Source organism: Antedon mediterranea, chromosome 1 (genome assembly GCF_964355755.1).
Source record: "Antedon mediterranea chromosome 1, ecAntMedi1.1, whole genome shotgun sequence".
Classification (NCBI taxonomy): Eukaryota; Metazoa; Echinodermata; class Crinoidea; order Comatulida; family Antedonidae; genus Antedon; species Antedon mediterranea.
The window spans coordinates 24,319,410-24,331,090 of record NC_092670.1 but is presented as its reverse complement, the minus strand read 5'-3'; positions in this window follow the sequence as shown (position 1 = coordinate 24,331,090).

Sequence of the window (11,681 nt, the reverse complement as noted above, 5' to 3'; positions counted from 1 at the left end):
ACTTAACCTTTTTGCCTGCAGGCTATCAGGGCGGAACTCTACAACAAAGGAATAAGCAATACTGCAGCAGACGTCATTCTGCAATCCTGGAGACGGTCAACGTGGAAGCAATATAACTCACAGCTAACAAAATTTATAGACTTTTGTGAAATCAGAGGAATCACATGGCAACAGCTAAACACCGGTCACGTCCTCGATTTCTTGATAAAGCTGAAGGACGAGGGCTTAGGCTACAGTACTATCAGTACGGCGAAAAGCGCAATTGTAAACTTTCTCGAAATCTTAGATATAAAAATGAAGGAGTCTAATGAACTGAAACGATTTATGAAAGGGTTATTCAATTTTAACCCACCGACTCCAAAATATGCACAAATTTGGGATGTTCGCTTAGTTACAGACTATCTGAGGCGAACAATTAACGACGATACATTATCGCTTAAAGAATTTACCATAAAAGTAGCATTGTTATTAGCATTATTGTCCTCAAGTAGGCTTCAAACCTTATATAATTTCAAATTTTCAAATATGAATATCGAGAATGAAGCAATCACCTTTTACATCTGTACATTACTAAAAACTAGCAGACCAAACAATACAGGTCAACTGGTGGTTTTCCACAAAAGTGAAGACCCTGCCCTATGTCCGGTCAGAACAATTCTAAAGTACAGGGAAAAAACTAGTAATTTAAGGGAAAATAAGGACAGACTTTTTATATGTCATAAGAAACCGTATGCCGAGGCATCAAAAGACACAATTGCTCGATGGATAAGGACAGGTTTATCAGAAGCAGGAGTAGATACAACAAAATTTAAAGCCCATTCGGTCCGAGCGGCTGCATCTTCATCAGCAAAATTAAGGAATGTCCCGGTTGACTTAATAATGAAAACAGCTGGGTGGAGAAACGAACATACACTAAACAGATATTATAATAAGCCTATAAAATTTGTAGAAAATCCGTCATTTCAACAGGCACTGTTGAGAAAAGTTGATTCATCAACTCATTAATATTGGTTGTGTTTGTTGTTGGCTACTACAAATAGCCCCTGTTTGCATATTGAACCAGTTTAATATTGTTGTTTAGTTTTCTAATTGATGTTTTTAGGGTGAGAATCCTAAAACGTTGGACTATTGTATATAAGCAAAATAAATGCTTTATTATTAATACAACACGATAGTTGTCATATTTAAGTTGCCCGTTAGGGCAAACATCCTTATGAATGAATGTAGACTTTTGGAAATAAAGTTGTTTTATTGAAACTAACATTTCCGTCAATTATTTGGTTTACAGTTCAAACATGTTTCCAGAGTTGGCTTTAAACATCTCAGTTTACAGCGAACGTATATGAAATAAAATAGGAAGATTAAACGAGACTTACCTGTAAGTTGAAGTTTGATCACTATTTTATGAATATGTGAGTGAGGTGTAAACTGCCCGCCTCAACCCACCCCAAGTAAAACAATTATTATTATAGAACAATGCAGGTTATCATATATATACTTATCGCTGCAAATTATTACTCTGGACATGTTTGATTTAAAGTATGAGGGTGCGCGTGCGCGTCGGGATCTCAGTTTACACCCCACTCACATATTCATAAAATAGTGATCAAACTTCAACTTACAGGTAAGTCTCGTTTAATCTTCCTAATATATTTCATTTATAATGTATGTATAAACATATATTCATTTCATATTTTTTTTAACATTTTTAAATTTAAAAATTATTACAATACCTATCTACCTTTCTGATATTGTTACTATTATATAATGTTTTTTGAGGCAGCAATAAAAAAAAATTAAAAAATTTATTTGACTTATACTGTACTATGTTAGTTCAGGAGATGAAGTGTGTGTGGGCAGAAACTAGTGTGTTGGAGGTTGGTGGTGTGAGGTGTATAGTTGTCACTTTAAGACCTAAATTAGATGTTTTCTGAAGAAAAGAAGTAAACGGATACGCTTTCAAACAACTCCAAGAAGATTCACACAAAAATAATTACTTTCCAATAAAATAGTATAACAGTGTATATTACAGTACATTGAATAAACTCGAGCGGAATAATAACACACATAAAAAACATTCATTTTCTTGTCGAAAAGTGCCCTCTCTAGTTTTCTATTAATTTATTAATAATTATTATCAATTAATGAGTAATATGAACATATTTTTAAAATTTAATGCTGGAAACTGTATCTACTCCTAACAAAGTTTCATATCTCCAAATTTCATCAACGTATTCAAAGCACTTAAATAAATTACATTTAACATTACAAATTCAGGTTTTGGATATAATTTTGCTTAAAAACATATACAAAAAACATCGATAAAAAATACTTTTCGTATTCAAAAACATTTGATACTTGGTTTAAATGTTCAATATAGGTTGCTCCATCCATATTGCAAACCAAAAATAACTATCAAGCCATATCACTGATTTTTTAAATTTACGTTTTTACAAAATGTACACTTATGAAAGACCATACAATTCCAACTCATTTTTTTCAAGCTAATAACTATTTTGAAAAAACAACCAACAAAAAACGTTCATGAATGCAATTTTTTTCTGTGAATAGAGCAACCTATAGTGAACATTTATACCAAGTATCAAATGTTTTTGAATACGAAAAGTATTTTTTATCGATGTTTTTTGTATATGTTTTTAAGCAAAATTCTATCCAAAACCCGAATTTTTATGTTAAATGTGATATTTAATATTGAAGTGCTTTGAATACGTTGATGAAATTTGGAGATATGAAACTTTGTTAGGAGTAGAACCAGCTTCCAGCATTGAATGTTAAAAATATGTTCATATTACTCATTAATTAATAATAATTATTAATAAATTAATAGAAAATTAGAGAGGGCACTTTTCGAAAAGAAAATGAATGTTTTTTTATGTGCGTTATTATTCCACTCGAGTTTATTCAATGTACTGTAATATACACTGTTATACTACTTTATTGGAAAGTAATTATTTTTGTGTGAATCTTCTTGGAGTTGTTTGAAAGCGTATGCGCTTACTTCTTTTCTTCAGAAAACATCTAATTTAGATCTTAAAGTGACAACTAAACTATACACCTCACACCACCAACCTCCAACACACTAGTTTCTGCCCACACACACTTCATCTCCTGAACTAACATAGTACAGTATAACTCAAATTAATTGTTCTAATTTTTTTTTTATTGCTGCCTCAAAAAATATTATATAATAGTAACAATATCAGAAAGGTAGATAGGTATTGTAATAATTTTTAAATTTAAAAATGTTTAAAGAAATATGAATATATGTTTATACATACATTATAAATGAAATATATTAACTACTATTTTAGTAATGCATACACAAGTACAGAATATCAGAAATCAATGAATCATGTGTCTAAATGTGGCATTATTAGGCTAATTTGCTTTGAGAAAAACATTGATGCCATTGGCCTATACAAAAAATCAAGGCAATTAGACAAAATATTTACATAAACAATTAATACTAATATTGGTAGGCATAAAATAATAGTGTATATAAACTTTCCTTAAATAGTAACAGTATAGGGCCTTACCAATTTACTTAATACATAATATATGAACTATATTACACAAAAGAAATATAAATGAATTTATAAGGACATGATGATTATCAAAAATAGTCAATATAATTAAATTTTAAACTCATTACCGGCATTATAAATAATAATTTAAAAAGATGAGAATGCAAGTAAATATCAGATTCATAGTCCTCATTATACACAATGATTTTCTACTATCACATATTAAAATATAAAACAATCATGTAGCCTTTAATGAGTTTACATGGAGGTCTATTCAAATAAATTTAAATAAAAGGGTTCGTGGAAATTGAAGTTAGGATTCCATCATTTCAACAACAAAAAATATTCAAAATATCCTGCCAGTCTGCGTTCAAAAACCTGCTTAGTTTTTAATACGAGTACTGCTTTCTATACACATAAATTTGATTTCTGCAAAAAAAAAAAAAACTCTGTAATAATGTACTTTAATTACTGTAATAATCTAGGTATAGATTATGTTGACCGGGCCAGTGAGAGGGCGATCGACTGTACTACCATAAGTCCTCTAGTGTATACAACTTATTTCTTGTCTACAAAGTGTATAGTAGTATGCAAATAGTACTATTATTAGATTAGGTAGTTGGGAGTACTTTGGAGAGATACATTTATTTATAAAAGAGTACTGTATATATGGAACTATCTGTGTTAGCCGCCTTTGTATTTTTAGATATAATACCAATAGGTACTATGTATTGGGAAACAATTCAACAGTTATGAATAAAAAAAGTCCTATTTACTCTGTATGTTGGAGGAAATAAGCATAAGAGCAAAGAAAGCCTTGACCACATGGTGTAAGTCACTATTTTGAATCAGTAGTATGACTTCTTAAGAAGTAATTTAAAAATTATCATTGTATGATCAAAAAGAAATATTATAATATCTAACTTTCTCCATTATATAAATATATTATTTTATCCAAGGGGTTGCAAACACAACTGTTCACATGTCTTGTTAAGTATTGCACCTTTGTCCTGTCTTTATGTTGTCTGTAATGTCACTGCACTAACGGGTGACTGGTAAACGAGCTTCGCTCTTACGGTTATCCATCCATATAAGTTGTTCATCTCTTATGTTCAGAAATTGAAATGGTAAATAAACTGAAACTGAAACTGTGCTAATGTGGTACAGGTTGACGAGCCAGGAATGATGGTAGTGCCAGTATACCGTGTAATTTAGCCTCAAGGCAATACCATGTAGCTGGAGTAGCTTGGACAAATACAGTAGAGATTTATGAGACTTGGTGTGTGATGATTCAGTATGATAAATTTGTGCTGTGAAAGACAAAATTGTAGAATTAGGAAGAAAATATTGTAAAATATAACAAGGAAATTATACTATAGTATAATTAAGGGGTAACCGTATAATACATAATTAATAGTAATAAAGGCAATGGCAATTACTTATATTATGTATACATTACAATATTACAAATAAATTCATATATTATTTTATTATAAGGAAATCTGTTTTAGAATGAGAAAAAGCCGTCCCAACCCAGATTTGAACCCAGCTATCAATAAAGCTATAAAACAAAATAGACCATATTGTAGCCGGACTGGGTAGCGTAGACTTACTTGAGGCCTAGGCATAGTACGATTAGCTAGAAGGATACAGGTTAACCCGTACCCATGCATGCCATGCCAACACGCTCGTACCCAAATTTTGGTTTACATATATCCAAAATTTTGGCTTACTTGTACCCATCATGGGCTGCCTAGTAGTAGTAGTAGTAGTAGCCTAGCCTAAGGCAGCAGGCCCGGCCCTAGCCTACTACAACTTAAGTCTAGGCCTAGCCTAGTACTAGTAGGCCTCTAGTTAGGCCTAGCCCTAGGCCCTACCTAGTAGTTAAAGATGTATTGTCCCCCTGAACAAAATTTTTTTTTTTTTTAAAGGCCATTTTAATGATACATAAAAGTTATTCACTTTGAAAAAAAATTGGATCCAAAAAAAAATTATTTACCTTAGAAAATCGTAATTTAAAGTAAAAAATAGTCAACCGGAAGTCGGTTGGCTGGCAGCCAGCTGGCTTCCGGTTTAATTTAACCCTTGACCTGAATTAGCTTATGAATTATGCATATTGTATGATTCTTGTGCGTGTATGTGACCTCTAGGTCATCAGAAAAAAAATACGACGTGATATGGCGAGACGACGATGTGGGAAAGTTCTGTAGTTTAACAACAACAAAAACAACTCCTACTTGAAGAAAAGACTATGGCTAGGCCCTAGCAGATTGGTAAGTAAGAACTGTAGTTTCTATGGTGCAGCTTTGTTAGTTAGTATAGGAAGCCTAGCTAGCCCATTACAGCTGTACTGGCTATCTAGTGTACTATCCCCTATCTATTGGCTAGGCCTAGAGTAGTAGCTAGTCTAGTAGTAGTAGTAGTACTAGGCCTAGTTGTAGGCCTGAGTGAGGGTTCACCCTGAGTGAGTAGCAGGCCTAGCTAATACTAATAGATACAACTTGTAAGCCTTATTAATAGTTATTGCCAACCTAGCTTTAAATAGGATTAGGCCTATAACATTCATCTGTGAGCATGGAGTAAGGAATAAGGTTTTAGCATGGAGGTATAAAAATAAAATATTTTATACCTCCATGGTTTTATTGTGACTTGTGTGAATTTCGACACCACCAACTCGTCTTATTTTTAGTATAATACTATAATATTAATAATAGTAATTAATAGTCTTTAATTTATCATTATTCATATCACTTTTCATTCATTTTAAAACATTTAATTTTCTTTTCTATGTAGAGTTTGTGATTAAAAAAAATTATACATAAGAGCAGCGAAACTAAAAAAGCGAAAACTTGTGAATGGCTGCCAAAAATAGAAAATAAGGTCACCACCAGGGCCAGGAGAGATTATGGTGCTTGGTTTTTCCTTCATGATTAATTAGATTTTAATGCTAATATAAATTTGTGAAAATTGTAACTAGGCCTATACTGTACATCCAATAATGTAATGTTAGGAGTGTAGGTTGGTTTAGGCGGAGTAGAAGTAGTATCACTTTGAGAACTAGCATTAGGCTGGACTTTGTTTCCAGAAGACATGACTGACTGTGACTGGGGCTTTTGAATGAATGCTTGTTTATGCGTTAAGGCATAGTCATCAGCCAGTCGAGCAGCTTGACTTAAGGTCTCAGCTTTTTGCTCATCTAGATAAGTCCTCACATCAGGAGTAATACATGATTTAAACTCTTCTATCAAAATTAGTTGTCTAAGCCTATCATAATCTTTATTTGTTTGCTTAGATGCACACCAACGATCAAATAACCGTTCTTTGGTTTGTGCTAATTCAAGGTGTGTTTGGTTAGTTTGCCGTTGTTTATTTCGGAATTGTTGCCTATAGGCCTCTGGGACTAATTCATACCCCTTTAAGATGAGTTCTTTAACTACATCATATGATGAACTTTGCTCAATTGATAAATCAGTATAAATTTCTCTAGCTTTACCAGTTAGTACACTTTGTAAAAGCAAGGTCCAGTGTTCTTTAGGCCATTTAAGATTTTCGGCAATTTTCTCGAAATGTAAAAAGAATTTATCTACTTCCTTCTCCTGAAAAGGTGGCACTAGTCTAATATGTTTAGTTACATCAAATTTTGGATTGGAAATAGGTTGACTAATCCCACTAGCTAGCTCTAATTCGCGTAATTTTAATTTAAAATCTCTTTCCTCTCTTTCGAATTCCAATTCCATTCTTCGAATTTCAATTTCTTTCATATTTTGTAATTCAATTTCTCTTAATTTAGCATCAATGCTTGAATCAACTTGGGAAGACATAACACTACTATCAAAAATGTCTTCCTCAACCAAATAAGTTAATAAACGACTCTTAATATCATTCTTTCGCATAGAGGATTCAACGTCCTTTAGACCTAGATGCGTAGCTAGTTTAAGCAAATCATCTTTTTTCAAACTATTAAATACCTCTTGGGTAGGGTCGGCAAAAAATGTTTCTGGTTCAAAGACCATTGTAACAGTTACTAATTTCACAAACAAATGTTTGAAAATAAAACAAATTTAACTAGGTATAAAACTATAAACCTATCGATTTAAGTTAAAGTTAAATTTAAAGTTCTTCCCGGATGACCCCCCACTTTCTGTTACATGCAAGGCACAAACAGAAGATAGGCAATACAATGGATAAGTTTTATACTCTAATCTACGTTTTATTCTTCAAACAGAAAAGCAAAAGATAACAAAATCAATTAAAATGATTATAAAGATAAAGATTAATTAATAATATAAAATAATTATCAAAGTATAAGATGGTGGTAACACACAATCAAAATACATAAAGAAATTCAAGACTTACAAATATAGCTGAGCCCAAGGCTAATATAAAGCTTTACTTCAGTTGTTCAAAACAGTCAAACAGACTTCTAGATACTTCAATAGACTTTAACAGCATTTAGTTTAGCTATGTCAGTATTCGTATTAGGACTGATTAAATATGGTTAATGTACCACTATTTATATTCTTATGCAGGATATGTGGGGTGATCATTATGATCTCATCAAATAACTTAAAGATGATGAAATTGGTTTTAAGATGAAATTCAAATGACATCATCATCTTAGTATGAAGTTGTTGTAACAATTTCCTTATATGGAATATCAAGCAAGTGTCTCTGACAACTTGAGTTATGAGCAGTCTCATAGGTACAATTACTAACAACCTGGTTACTGAACTTTGGTCTAGTCTACAACCAATATAATATATACAGTACAATACTATGGTAAAGTGATAATAATATAATAGTATAAATGTATCTCCTAACAGTAATTATTTTAGAGAAAATGACCAAATAATCTAAGTTAAATATTTTTTTGGAATGTGTACTTTACAGTACTTAGTACCGTTATGTTGAAAATTCTTCCAAAGCAATAACGTTCAAACCAACATTCACACAATTAAACTTTTTATGTACATATTTTAATAAATAATGTCTTTCTTTTAATAGGTATTAACACACTTGAATGAACAATATGAGCAAGTAGTGGAAAATGGTGAAGAAATCAACACAAAATGTGGTAGCAACATTCACAATATTTATTTGAACGTTTCTTACTATGACACTTTAAAATGGATGAACAATCACAGAAGACAAGCTATTGCTGTAATGCCACAATCAACACATCAATTAATAGTTGAAAATAAATTGTCAACAATAATGCAGAAATTCAATGAAATATACCAGTAATTAACTCATTTTTTACTGTACTGTACTGTAAATCTTCACACATTAAAATTATGGTGATTTTATCTCATGTACTGTAGTAGTATTTTTTATTTATTTAATGCTGTATACAAATGTTATTGCTCGAATTATGAAAACTATACAACATTTTAAAAGCTGGAAAACAACCAACACATTTGCCTAATGCTTTATGATAGTCATCCAATATTTATCTTGTGTTCCACTACCAAGTCTACTGCCAGTTGCCTTTAAAATGCTGTATGGGTGTAACTTCTGTTCCAGTCTTCATTAGCTTAAGTCTATAAATTGAAAAACAATGATGTATAAATACAAAAGTCAAATAGAAAAGTTAAATATTTCACAATTTATTGCATACATATAATTATTATTTCTGTACATGAATCTGAAGTTTTCAATTTGGGGTACTAATGTACAGTAAGGAATCCCTGAAAAGTGCATCTCCTCCTTAAAAAAGGCCTAGTCTAATTACTAGTGTTTTCGTTTTGGTTGCTATCAACAACAACAATCTATTCTACCGTCAACTTCTTTGGTACTGTATGCTGATCATTTTCCAAATGTTCGTTTTTTGTCATCAGTTCGGTGAGTACGATATATAGGACCTAGCTAGGCCTCAAAGTGGGTTCCCGTCTACTTTTCTGACCCGATTATCTGCCTGCCTACAGCTGCTGCTACACTACACTACACAGTAGTAAACTACAGTACTAACTAGGCCTAGGCCCTACTAGATAGATTAGTAGAAGTAGGCTTATATTATAGCCCTAGCCTAGATAGCTAAGCCTATAACTATACGCCAAAAACTATTATAGGAGGATGTGTCATTCATCTAAAAATAGAATTCTACTTACCAGCAAATTAACGGCAGAGCTTTTTACATCATACGATCAGGGAAACCCCAGCACTTTCTTCTGTTCTTCGCACATGTTTGTTTACGTGGTGAACAGATCGGATCTCCCCTGTTTGGATACTCATTAACATATCATGCATATTTATGAGCTGTTAGCTAACCATCGTTATTTTGGAATTTCTGAACTTATGAGTTCGAAAAAATGGTAAACTTATTTTGATTTTTTATAAGCGAAATCAATATTTTTTCCGGATTTTTTTTCAGCGAAAGTGAATAACTTTATTATAACTACAAAATGGTCTATTCAAAATTTGATTTTTTTCATCTTTATTTTTCATGTTTTGGGGGACAATACAACTTTAACATCATACATACGCCCTAGAGCCTAGTAGTAGCTACCTACTACTCACTAGCTAGGCCTAGGTAGTAGCAGTAGTAGTTATTGTAGTAGTATTATTGTATTGTAGTATTAGTTGTAGCTGTCCAGTGATCCTTGGTCACTTGTCTAGATCCCCTAGTAGGCCTAGGCTAGGCCTAGGCCTAGTACGTAGTTATTCTTCAACAGTCACACAATTCAGATTCTGCCGGCCGCTGATTGCTAGTGAACAGGGGGAGGGAGAGAAAGAGTTAGAAGAACTGAAATAAGCCGTGACGTATAATAAACATCATACAACATAATAATATAACTAACGAATCCGTATAATATAATAATGTTGTATGTTATAAAGTAAAGTAAATGCGTTTAATATAATACAATTATATTATAATATAATGTATTTTATTAATAATATAATATTAAATGTTCATAATATAATGCTAAAACCAAATAATATAATACAAAAAGTCAATAATTTGTTACATTTTTCACATAATATATTAGAAATAGATATAATATAATGCTAAAACCAAGTAATATAATGCAAAACGTATAATTCATTACAATACAATATATAATACAATAAAAAAATGATATAATAATATAATATTTTGAATACTTCAGACAGCTGAGGCTTGCCATATAATTCATTACAATACAATATATAATATAATTAAAAAATGATATAATAATATAATATTTTGAATACTTCAGACAGCTGAGGCTTGCCATAGTAATACAGTCAGTTTATGATTTAGTTAAAGATTTCTCCATGGTTAAAGTTATAAAGTTAAAACCCTGCAAACTCCAAATCAATATTAAACAATAATATTTGAATGTGTAATAACATACACAATACGGTAGACTTAATTCTACATTACAAGAGAAAAACAGCTCATAGGAAGGAATTATTATTTGTAAATCTAAATGCGTATAGACAACATGAAAGCAATGTTAAATTTAACTAAAGACCTAAATCAATAAATTAATATCAAATACGACGACGAACCTTATCAATTATAATTAATAATAACAAAGCAGATACTCCAAGACACATGTTAAATCAAAGTTAAGAAGAATCTAGTTACGTATTCAACCTGTGCTTTTCTCATAGTGTAGGTATACTTTGACGAGAATTAAGATAAAGAAACAATTCTACAAAAGCCAGATTTAAGAATATAACAAAATATAGCAACAATTAAAACATTACAGGATTTACTCGGTAATAACTAAAAAGGAGATAACTTTCACAAATAAAAATAAACGTAGGAGCATACAACATATGACTAGACACCAGGCTGCATTATTTTTGTTCAGGTTAAGGACAGAAATGATGAATTTCATTAAAATCAACCCAATGGAACACTTTCAATTTAAGCATAAAACATGATAGGTTTTATGAAAATCATTCTTTTTAACCAACATACTAAACAAAATGTTAAAATGTATCTATTTATTTGTCTCAAAATAGAAAAACACCAGGGTAATGTAAATAAATATTGTTTCAGCTATCATTTTCTGTAAATATAAAAAATGTAATTTTTCAGCCTTTTAATGTTTTTGGCTGTTTCTACAAATCTACAAATGCGACTTATGTCCGATTTCGCTTGCATGTGCCACAATTAACATTACAAACAGCACCATTTCTATAAGA